The following is a 12963-nucleotide window of genomic DNA, read 5'->3' on the forward strand; positions in this document are numbered from 1 at the left end:
GTGAGCCGGGGAGCCCAGCCCAGTGCGCTGAGCCCTGCGCCCCGCGCCTCGCACAGCGCAGCGACCTGTGCGCCCTGGGGACACGCTCCGCTCGGAGCCAAGGAAATGCTCTGGCGGGCAGATTGGGAAGACGTGAGAGATGGACCCCGCCTGTGTTCTCTTCCGTTTGCGGTTTCTTGCCCTTCTGCTCCACCACCCAGGGTGCTTGCTCCACTGGCTAATTTGTCCTCACCCTTCCTAACCCCGGACATCGGGAAGGAGGGGTTAGTGAGCTCTCCTTAACCCCTCTCTGTCCGCGGAATCGCCACACTCTCCGCAGAGAAGGTACTCTGAACCAGGAATGCGGGGACCTCAGGAATTTGCTTCCAAGATAGTTCCACCTCCAGGTGACCCGCACCCATCCCCATTTTAGGGACCCTTCCACGAATTTTCCCACCTCCTAACTGCTCTGGTGACCTCATACTGTCACCCGCATACTCCATTTCCCTAGATATTTGCTTAAAATCTCTGAGACGCTACTCCCTGGAAGTAGTGTCTACTCCCTGGGAGTAGCTTGTGTCTACTCTCTAGAAGAAAACCCCCAAGAGAAGTCGACCTCCATTCCTGGATTGTGTTCTGAAGACCTCTTAAGGAGGTCATTCATTCATGAAGAGGTGCTAGAGTCCTAACTCCAGAAGTCCAAGTCTTTACCTGGAGGTTTGAACCTCTAAAGCTGAGATTATAATTCTGAATGAGAATTATAAAATAGGACTGGGAACCTTACCACAGTCTCCTCAGGCACCAAACTGAAGACATCTTGTAATTCTGCCTCTTTGTAATGTCAGCCCTGGCAAGGACAGGGCATGGAAACCCCAGAAGGCATCTTTACATTCTCTATCCCCAAAGCAAACCTCTTGTAAAGGTTTTCAGTGCAGCTTCCCTTACAGCCTGTCACAGGTAACAGAATTCTCTTTTCCAAGGGGCAGGGGAGGATAATTCTGTGAAAACTTTTACTTTCCTGATCAAAGAGCTATATTTCTTTGAAAGCTATATTATATAGCTTTCTGAGCTTTGACAAGAGTTTACAGGAAAGGCAAATAGAAAATGAAAGGATTTGTAAAGTACCCATTTTAGGTGTGATTCCAAGTGGTAGAGGCAGGAGAGAGGGAAAGAGGCTGAGAAGATACTGGACGTGGAGGCTGGAATGGTTCAGGCTCAGTGCTTCGAAGAGAGGCGTGACGAGGAAAGTGGCCTCAGGGCTTAAAATATGAAGGCCACTGTTCCAAATTACCCTGGGACAAAATCACAGAACAACCCTTGCTGACTGGCACATAAAGAAGGCCATAAGGGCTGAATAAAGAATTCCAATTCTAGGAAGAAGCCAATGAGCAGGAATTTGCAACAAAATCAGCAAGTGGATATGATGTGGGGGACAGGAATTGCCAGAATCGCTGGGAATTTCATAAGAAATGGTAACCCCCCCCCATACTTTGTCTCCTAAGGCTACACTTGGCATCAGGTCTTCTTCTGTTTCCTGGCCCCACACAGCCAGCTGACCACCACACTCAGTAGCTTCCCACGGAGCCGCACATTGCCCAGGATGACCACCGGCAGGAACAAGATGTTGAGAAGGTACTGTTCATGCCGCGGCTGTTGGAAAGTGTGGGGCTTGAGGTGTGCTACACCCCGTCTGGAGGCTGGGATAGATCCAGCCCACCAACCCCTTGGGTGGGACAGGAGGGAGACGGGGTAGGAGTGTCTGATGATGCTGGCAATCACTGCTGCTGATTTGTACCTGTTAGCAGAGACAGGGCTGGTGACAGCATTAGACGATAGGTTCTCACCAGCTTAGGCTCGACAGAGAAGGCTGGTTTTCAGGTAATTATAATCTGGCCCTGAAATTTACCAGCTGGGTGCCTATGAACAGTTTAATTTTATAGATTCTTGTATGCACAGAATCCAAATTAAGGCTGAAAGGTAAAGTTGTGCCTAAGTCAGTCCCTGTCTTCATGGAGTTCACGATCTACTAGACCGAAAGATACCCGTATGGTTTCTAAGTGTGCTCATTGCTAACAAAGCACCACTGTTTATAATCCTTTCAGTGGACAGAGCTAGGAAATATATGGTTATAGATATAGATAGCAAGATCCCATATTTATTTCTCTGCTTATAGATGCTGTACCTATGTCTATTACCTAGTTACAAAAAATCAATTTATAATTTATACTGATAATCTCAATTCAATACATCACAGGGGTTGTTCTAATCTTCCCCATTTCCACATTTGTAATTTTCTTTTCCAAAAGTAAGAAACAACATCAATACATTTACTCGTTTGCTCAGTCCTATCATGCATAGAAAGTGAGGTCAAATATACTAACCCACACAACTGTGAAAAACCTACTCAATAGACAAGTTTTATTTGCAGTTCTTGTTGTCTTTGGACTGGATATACATAGTTGACCCTTGAACAAATGGGTTTGAACTTCATGGGTCCGCTTATATGTGGATTTTTTTTTCAATAAATACGGTACAGTACTGTGAAGATATTTTCACTTACGATTTTCTTGATAACATCTTCTTTTCTCTAGCTTATTTATGGTACATATTACGTACCATATGGCTTTTTTATAATACATTTATTTAAAACACATATAACTTATACATGTAGTGTATGTTATACATGTACTAGTAATACATATACACCTGATATGTAATACATATGACATACAAAGTATATGTTAATCAACTCTTTATGCTATTAGTAAGGCTTTTGGTCAACAGTAGGCTATTAGTAGCTAAGTTTTGGGGGAGTCCAAATATATGCAGATTTTTTACTATGTGAGGGATTAGCACTCCTAACCCCATGCTGTTCAAGGGTCAATGGTACTAGGAAACCAAATTCAGCAGCATATAAAGTTGATTACACACCAATACCAAGCAAGAATTACCCTGGAATGCAAAGAGGGTTCAACATGTGGAAATTGATCACTGTAATGTACCACATTAACAGAATGAAGGAAAAAACCCACATGATCACTTTAATTGATTCAGAAAAAGCATTTGACAAAATTCAACACCCTTTCACGATAAAAACATTCAATGTAATAAAAGCCATTAATGAAAAACCCACAGCAAACAGTGTACTCAATGATGAAAGACAAAGCTTTCTCTAAGATCAGGAACAAAGCAAGGATGCTTGTTTTTACCACTCTATTCCACATAGTACTACAAGTTCTAGCCTGAGCAATTAAGCAAGAAAGAGAAATAAAAGGCACCCAAATTGGGAAGGAAGAAGTAAAATAATCTCTATTCACAGATGACATGATCTTACATGTAGAAGATTCTAAAGATTATACACACACACACACACACACACACACAAACCTGTTAGAACGAATAAATGAATTCAGCAATATAGCAAGAATACAAAGTAAGCCACAAAAATCAATTGCATTTCTATACTGACAGTAAACAATCTGAAAAGAAATCTACAAAACAATTCCATTTACAATAGCATCAAAAAAGAATAAAATACTTAGGAATTAACTTAGTCAAGGAGGTGAAAGACTTGTACAATCAAAACTGCAAAACACTGCTGAAAGAAATTAAAGAAGATACAAATGGAAACACATCCCATATTGGTGTGGAGCCATAACGCTGATCCTGCAGCTCCCTCCTTCAGCGTATGTGAGTCCTGGGCCAAGCGCACATGCAGCTCTGTGATAAAGGGGCCAGCTTCTCTTATAGGTCCCCCAGGGCATTGAGGTTGGCGGTATGAGAAACATACACAGGTTCTAGTCATCCTTACAAGTCCCAGGTCATCCTTGCTGGTTCCAGTTTATTCCTGTTCTCATCTCATCCACTTTATTTTTCCTCGCATCCAGTCTGGCTGACTTAAATCTCAATACTAGAAGCTCATATGGGCTGTTCCACCTGCTACCACAGCTATGTAAGTTCTAGCCCCAATGATACATCTTTTTTTCTACATAATTCATAGTGTTCTCTCTTCTCTGATCAAAGCCTGACCTAATATTCCTTTTCCCATTCTGTTTTACTAACCAAACCGCAATTTTATTTGGAATAAAACAAACAAAAGGAAAGCCTCTACATTTTCCAACCTCTCTTGTAACTAGGAGTCATCATGTGACAGAGTTCTTATTAATGGAAGTTAAATGGGAGTCACTGAATAGTTAACAGCTTTCAAGGATGACATGCTCTATTAGGTTTCTATTTCCTGCTGTAACTAATTACCACAAACTTGGTGACTTAACGCAACATGACTTTATTATCTTACCCTTTTGTAAGTTAGAAATCTGATGTTGGTTTTTTTTTTTAACATTTATTTATTTGACAGAGAGAGACACAGAGAGAGGGGGAACACAAGCAGGGGGAGTGGAGAGGGAGAAGCAGGCTTCCCGCAGAGCAGGGAGCCCGTTGTGGGGCTCGATCCCAGGACTCTGGGATCATGACCTGAGCCTAAGGCAGACGCTTAACCGACTGAGCCACCCAGGCGCCCTCTGATGTTGGTTCCTAATTCCTAAGTATTTTATTCTTTTTTGATGCTATTGTAAATGGAATTGTTTTGTAGATTTCTTTTCAGATTGTTTACTGTCAGTATAGAAATGCAATTGATTTTTGTGGCTTACTTTGTATTCTTGCTATATTGCTGAATTCATTTATTCATTCTAACATGTTGGTTTTATGGGCTAAAATCAAGGTGTTGGCATGGCTGTGCCTTTTGGGGACCCTAGGGATGGATTCATTTCCTTGCCTTTTCAGTTTCTAGAGGTCCACAGTCCTTGGTCATAGTTCCTCTTCTGTCTTTAAAGCCAGCTACATTGCATCTCTCTGGCCATTCTTCCATGGTCACATCTCTCTCTCTGCCTCTCCTCTCCTTCAACTATAAAGGGTCTTTGTGACTGCATCGGGCCCGCCTGATAACCCACGGTAATCTCCTTATTTTAAGGTTTGCTGATTAGCAATCTGAATTCCATTTGCAATCTTAATCACCTTTGCCATGTAGCATAACATATTTACCTGTTCCAGGTATTAGGACATGGACATTTGCGGGGAGCCATTATTCTGCCTGTATCGCACAGAACTCTTTTTTCCTCCTTCTTCCTTGCCTAGAGCACATATATTCTGGCTCCAGCTACAGAAAGCACATAGCACCCATGAAGAAACCTTTTGATGGAAGCAACCGGCAAGAGTGGCTGGCCAGAAAGGAAAGAGGGGACTGGGGAACTGTGGACATTAGGGAACTGCCATTCTAGTCCCACATTTCCAACCTCCAGCCATCTTTCATGTGAGAAGGAAATAGACCCTTCATATGGTTAAGCCACTATTTTTTGAACTTCTATGACTACTAGTCAATTTAATTTCTAGTGATACATAACATATAGGAAGGTCCATTGCTATGAAATGAAAAGGGGATGGAATTCTTTTCCTGAATCAAAATAGTCTTAGAAATCACCACATATCCTGCTGCTTGACTCACAAAAACATATTAAGGCTAAGTACAAATTTCATGGTCCCGTTTGACTTTCTCATAACCCTATTTTAGAAAGCAGGTGTCATGGAAAGATTTCATGAAAGTAGAAACTGTAGAACAACCGGTAGGTCCTATGTGTAGTCAGCAGAGATGGTGCTCCCCGACGGAGAGGATACTGTATCTGCAGTGGAGTTCTAAGAGGGAAGATTGTGGGAGGGAGGATCTGCACATGTTTAGGGGGCCACTTTCTGGAACTTTGAAGAGAACTCAGAAGAAGAGGCAATTTGGGTTTCTCTTACTCAGTTCTGGCTACTATATCAAAATACCATAAATCTGGTGGCCTATAAACAAGAGAAATTTGGGGCATCTGGGTGGCTCAGTTGGTTAAGCATCTGCCTTCAGCTCAGGTCATGATCCCAGGATCCTGGGATCAAGCCCTGCATCAGGCTCCCTGCTCAATGGGGAGTCTGCTTCTCCCTCTCCCTCTGCCCTCATCTCATGATCTCTCTCTCTCACACACACACTCTCTCTCTCAAATAAATAAAGTCTTTAAATTTAAAAAAATTTAAAAAACAAAAGAAATTTATTTCTCACAGTTTTGGAGGCTGGGTAGTCTGAGATCAGTGTGCCAACATGGCTGGCTTGGGTGAGGACTCTTCCTGGCTTGTAGACAGCTGACTTCTCATTTTATCCTCACATGATAGGAAGGGAACTAGGGACACCTGGGTAGCTCAGTCAGTTAAGCGTCTGCCTTTGGCTCAGGTCACAATCCCCGCATCCTGGGATCGAGTCCTGCATCGGGCTCCTTGCTCAGAGGGGAGCCTGCTTCTTCCTCTGCTTCCCACTCCCCCTGCTTGTGCTCTCTCTCTTGCTCCCTCTCTGACAAATGAATAAATAAAATCTTTAAAAAAAATAAAAAAGTAAAAATAAAATAAGAAAAGAAAGGGAACTAGCTAGTTCTCTGGCCTCTTCCTATAAGGGCACTAATATTCACGGGGGCTCTATCCTCATTACTTAATTGCCTCTCAAAGGCCCCACCCCCAAATACCATCATATTGGGGTATGGTTTTCAACATATGAAATTAGGGAAAACATTCAGTCCATTGCAGTCCCAGAAGCAGACGCTGAGACAAGGACTTGAGTACAAGTAGTTTATTTGGAAAATGCTTGGGAACACTGGTGTGGAAATGGGAAACTGATACAGAGAAGGGAAGTCAGTCAATAAAGGGTGACTCAATAAGCCAGTTACCATACTTTAATTTCATAGGAAAACTGCAAAACAGTGCAAAAGACATGACTGAGAATTATCCCACAAGAGAGAAAAGGGAATTGGGCTATTTACATGCTAAATCTCAAGAACCATTGGTTGAGGGTTGCTCCCAAGGGTGTTAATTAATTGGAACTTCCAGACTGTCTTATACATGGGAAGCATAGCCTACCACAGTTATGGGGAAAGGATCGCTCATGCTTATAGTTGCATATACTGACCTCTGGCACTTGTAAAAGCACGCTGGAAAGTCCAGAGCATGAAGCAGGATTTGATAGCATCTACTACAGGAATGGAAGCAAGAGTGGCAGGAAGAGACTGAGAAAGTGGCTGAATCAGGAGACTGGAATCACTGGAGCATAGTGCCTAGGAGAGAATAGTGATGAGCTAGGGACAAAGTTTTAAATCTGAAAAGTAGGTCAAATTACACATGGGCAGAAACACAGCATAGTCCCAGCTATTCAGTAAGCCAAGAAGCCAAAGAGTTCTGGCAAGAAAATGTTAATAGACAAAGAAGCATCCATGGGTGATATATGCAACTAATGAATCATTGAATACTACATCAGAAACTAATGTACTATACAGTGGCTAACTGAACAACAACAACAAAGAAAAACAGGTTGTGCTAATATAAACAAGAGGAGTTGATGTCAATTGGAGCCAGGGTAGTGGAAGACCAGCATGGTCTATGCTAGTGTGAGACATACCAAGAACCAGTGACTTCCCAACACACCCAGCCCTAGGATGTATCCATGTCACATCTGTTTCAGCTTCCTGGCCCCACACAGCCTGACCATGCCTAGCAGCTTCCTACACAGCCAAATGGTACACAAGGTGACCACTAGCAGGAACAAGAAGACATCAAGAAGGTACTGCTCATGCCACGGCTGCTGGAAGGCATGGGACTTGAGGTGTGCCGCACCCCCTGTCTGGAGGATCTGGTCTATCCAGCCCACCAGCTGCTGGGTGGGTGTCAGGGGGTGGGAGCACCTGATGATGCTGGTGGCCATTGCTGCTGATTTGTACCTGTTGGCAGACACACACACACAAGCACACACAATATACATATATATAAATATACATCTCTGTGTGTATATATATATAGAGAGAGAGACAGTTTGGAGAAATGTCAAAAATCAAATGTTAAATATTCAGATGACTCAGGCTAAAGTTAATTCTGATCACCATAGAATGAACTTCTGAAGAATTCCCAAGTAGGGCTTTTCTTGAAATTCTCATGTCCTAAATGAAATTAGGTGATTAAAAAATAAGTTTTAAATTAACAGATCCTTTAGGTTATAAATTCTAGAACAACAAACAATTCTATAAAACTTGAATTATGATATAATAAAATCTCTATTACTCTTCCTTATTTTCTATATTTAAATTCTTATAAATTTTAAATGGAAGACACCTAAATTTTTGGTCTAATAAACTGTAAAAAAGGAGTTACAATTTACTGAAATGGAGATTTGATGAGCAGATTTAGGGGTGTTGGGAGCAGTCCAAAGTTGATATCTGGTCATGTTAAGTTTGAGATGCTTACCTGACAGCAAAGAAGAGATGTCAGTTAGGAAGGTAAAATGATATACTGCCATTAGCAGAAAGGTTTGGGCTGTAGTTATCCATTTAGGAATTAACATTAGTCTACAGAGAGGATTTCAAACCATAAGACTGGACAAGCATCCCAAGAGTGAAGTGCGGATTAGAAATTAGATGAGGGCGCCTGGGTGGCTCAGTTGGTTAAGTGACTGCCTTCGGCTCAGGTCATGATCCTGGAGTCCCGGAATCGAGTCCCGCATCGGGCTCCCTGCTCTGCGGGGAGTCTGCTTCTCCCTCTGACCCTCCTCCCTCTCATGCTCTCTGTATCTCATTCTCTCTGTCTCAAATAAATAAATAAAATCTTTAAAAAAAAAAAAAAAAAAGAAAGAAATTAGATGAGATCCAAACACCAGACCTTGATCTGGAACCCAAGCACATCTGGAGGTGTAGTGTTGAAGAGGCATCAGCCATAGAGATTGAAAAGGAGCAGCCAGTGAGGGGTGAGAACTAAGACTGTGGTGTCTGGGACCATGTGAAGGAATGTTTAAGGTGGGGCAGTCATCAGTTGACATAAATGATGCTGGTAGGATAGGTAAGGTAAGAACTGAGAAGTGGGCATGGGCTTTGGCAGCATAGATGCTACTGGTGACCTGCGTGAGAGCAGTTTTGTGGAGTGATTAGGAAAATACAATCAGGCTGTCAGGCTTGTTGGGGGCCCATGTCAGGCCTATGGTCATGAATTTAAGTTGCAACTGGTCAGGGTGGTTGTGAGTTTCCTCTTTCTGGGGAGGCAGGCTCATAGTAGTAAAGAGGACCACAGGAAAGTGATAGTCAAGGCATCTCAGAGGAAGAAAGCCCATTGCTTCTGAACTGCCCAGATGTGTCTTCAAACCAGAGAGTCACCCTGATACACAAATGACTGAATCCAAATATCTTGATTCGCAATACAGTCTGCACCATTTAATTTATTTATTTGCAAATATTAACTGCCTGCCAGGAAGGGAGCTAGATGCTAAAGTGTCCTAGGGAATGCTGGTACTGCCTTTCATTAGGTGTCATGCTGAACATCATCCAAGAATTACTTCAGGTATGGAATGATTCCTCCACAAGCAGCAGTTCTCGGCCTTTCTGGGTATTAGGTCCCATTAACAATCTGATGAACATCATAAAAACACACTCTAGGAAATGTATATATGCAAACACATACCATTCACAATTTTACATTTCTAGGGGTTCATGAGGCCTAGGAGCCTAACTACGTTGCTTGGGCCAAGAACCCCTGATATAGAGGACTAATATTTAGTTACTCTTTACTTGTTCAACAATTACTTATGCAGTGCCTACTGTGTGCAAAGCAGTGAGAGAGGCCATGATAAACGAGAAAGATATGACCCTACTCTCATGAAGCTTACATGCTAGTTGGAGGAAAGAGTCAATAAACTAATAAACAGAATAATTACAAAGTATGACACATTTTGTGAAGGAAATTATATGGAATAACTGGCATTGATCAGAGAAGGCCTCTCTGAAGAGGTGACATTGGAGCTAAATGGAAAGAATGTTCCAGAACAGCTAAGGGCAAAGACCTCTAGAGGAAAGAATGATGTGTTTGAAGAAGTAAAAGGACACCCGGGTACCTGGCTAGAATTGTACATTAACCATCTCAAGAGAAACAAAAACTCTAAAAAGAGAAACTTTTGGGGCACCTGGGTGGCTCAGTTGGTTGAGCGACTGCCTTCGGCTCAGGTCATGATCCTGGAGTCCCGGGACCAAGTCCCACATCAGGCTCCCTGCTCAGCGGGGAGTCTGCTTCTCTCTCTGACCCTCCCCCCCTCATGCTCTATCTCATTCTCTCTCTCTTAAATAAATAAATAAAATCTTTAAAAAAAAAAGAGAGAAACTTTTGTAAGTTACTTCTAAATACAGAAAGTTCTTCCTTCATCTGCCTTCAATTTGCCTTATTGAAATATAAGACTCATTTCTTTAACTTGGTATTCAGTAAAAATAGGTCAGCTGGTATCTTAGCTTAGCTGAGTTTTAGCTTATATGGGGTAAAAAAAAAAAAAAAAAAAAAAACTTCCAGCCATTTCCCCTAGTGCTACCCTAAGGGCTACATACATATCTCTTGTCTCCCATGACTTGTTTCATCTTTAGAGCTAGGGTCTCCCCCTTGAGCTGCTCTATCAGAATGGAGACACCTAGGTCTTTGGCTTCTACTTGGAGTAGGTCTCCAGGCTGGTCTGTGAAGAGAAGAAACCCCACCATGGGCACACCATGGTTGATACATTCCATCACACTTTTCTACCCTCCATGAGTGACAAATAGGTGGAGGCTGGGGTGAGCTTGGACAAAGAAGAAAGACAGAAAGGTGATGCTGGAGAAAGAATTTGGGGAATCTGGAAAAGCAGCAATGTCAGGGAAACACACAGGGGATTCTAGAGGTATTTGGGAACAATTTAAAGAGTCCATTACCTGGAAGACACTCTATAAGCACCCTCAGAAACATGGGTCTAACACCTGAACTAGAGTCCAGCTAAAGCTAAGAATGCAGAGAGAGCACTAAGTTCAGCATATACCACCATTCATCCATTTATTCCTTCATTGTCTCTCTACATCATTTTAAAGCTGGGATTATGCCTTATACCTTAACACTGCCTGTCCCTGCCATACTGCTTCTCTCTTATTTGGAGTAAAATAAAATGTTGACGAGGAAGAGTTTATCTAGCTCAAGGACTTAGAAACTGTTAAAGTGCTTTTGGAAAATGCAATTTGTGGTCTCTACCACAGGCTACTGAAATATATTTGCAGGGACAGAATCAAAAACTTGTATCTCCAATTCACTGAGTGATTCTGATCCAATCTGCAGCTATACACATGAAGCGTCCCCAGAATGCAGCACTGGACAGAGAGAAACCTCCTTGAAGATGCGGTAAGACATCTCAGACAGGACAATGAGGAATTGTCTCACATTAGAAAGACACCATGGCACCCAGGTCTCTCACACTCCTCGTGAGAAGGAACTGGATACTTCCTTCCTGCTCTGCATAGTTATGTCTCAGAACATTTGTAGGCACTTCTTGGAAGGTGTTTGATCCTGATCACCTACCAATTACAAGAGGCCACAGTAACCCCACTTGAATATCACTAGCGCCTACAGATAACCGGTCTGGGTTACAGATGGATGAAGTGACCCCAAAATGCCAATCTCTTCTGGTGCTTTGACTTTTGCTAACAGATGCTTTCCTTTTCAAGGATGGTGGAGTGCCCAGGCAGGGGTGACAGCGGCAATAAACCCTAAAGAAAAAGTAACTGGAGAGAGAGAAGGGCAGAACAGCTGCAGCCTGTAGAAGGAGGAAGTCCTTACCCATGAGGTCATTCTGAGGAAGCCAGTCCACAATTTGATCTCAAATTCTCAGTTTTTTAAAGGTTTCCGGTGACCTATGTGGGCTTTGCCACAAGGCAAGCTAAATTCATGGGTATTTTTGTCCTTCCCAACCTCCACTCTCTCCATACGGGTACACTTTTGAGAAGGCCTGTAATCTCTGCTCTCTCCTTTTTCTGGGCTTCCAGAGTCAACCACTACTCATGTGCTTCAGCTCATTCTTTTCCCCATGGTAGTGGCTGCTATAGGATAAGGGAGGACCTAATGAAAAAGATGATGATAAATCTCTCAAGAATGCATAGAAAACTATAAGCCAGACTGAAATGTAGAGCATCAAAAATAAAGAAGTAGGTGGATCTTTACCTCCCAGTTAACACTAGCCAAGGGGCATGTGTCTGGTTTTTCAGTCCTTGTTAACTGAGATGTAACAATAATAATAATAAAGACCCACTTAGTCATGCCCAGCATGTGTCAGACACTGCAATGGAACTCTTAAAAACATATATCCAATCCTCTCAACAATCCTGAGTGCTAAGATTATCCCTCTTTCACACCCCCAGAAACTGAGGCTTAGACACAGGCACTTGTTGGAGAGAATATATCAAATGAATGGCAGAACCAGGATTCAATTCAGATTGTGTCTGACTCTGAAGTCCAAGTTTTTTCTACTACACAACATCAAAATGGACTAACATTTGGAGAGAATGATGATTTTCATATATTTCTCTTAGAATATTCATGGATGGACTCATAGTGAAAATATATTTTAATTTGCTGGCTCACGTTGGGATTTAGCACAAACTGTGGAGGGAAAGAGTAAAAAATAGTGGTTGCCTCACAGTCAATCTTACAGATTCAAGTATTTAGTCTGTATAAATGCAGTTTGGGTGTTGTTGAAAATGCAAATTACCAGGATTCAAACCTAGAGATTCTGATTCACTAGGTCTAGGGTGAGGCCTAGAATCTACATTTTTTTATAAGTATCTCAAGTGAACCTGACAAAGGTGAGCTAAGAACGACACTTTGATGAAGACTAATGCAAAGCATGACCTGCATATTCCTGAAGCATCAGTGCGGAAGGGTACAGCTCACTGGAGCTATCTACATATCCTGGGGCTGGGTTGGGAAAGGCTCTGACAAAGCAGCACATATAACTGATAAGATACCCATAGTAGAACACCAATTGTTTCAGAGCTCCCAGCTCCCATATATCTCCTCGTTTCTATGAAAAATGAAATATCTGGTTGTCAGATATGTGAAGTGAGCATTATTTGGATAAACACAATTTATCAAAACTGG

General features: G+C 42.3%; 1 pseudogene; it reads right to left on the bottom strand.

The window, feature by feature from the left end:
• Positions 1–7414: 7414 nt before the first annotated feature.
• LOC118006507 lies at positions 7415–12834 on the bottom strand (annotated as a pseudogene).
• Positions 12835–12963: the final 129 nt, after the last annotated feature.

This window comes from Mirounga leonina, unplaced genomic scaffold (assembly GCF_011800145.1).
Source record: "Mirounga leonina isolate KUSES-001 unplaced genomic scaffold, KU_Mleo_1.0 Mir_97, whole genome shotgun sequence".
NCBI lineage: Eukaryota > Metazoa > Chordata > Mammalia > Carnivora > Phocidae > Mirounga > Mirounga leonina.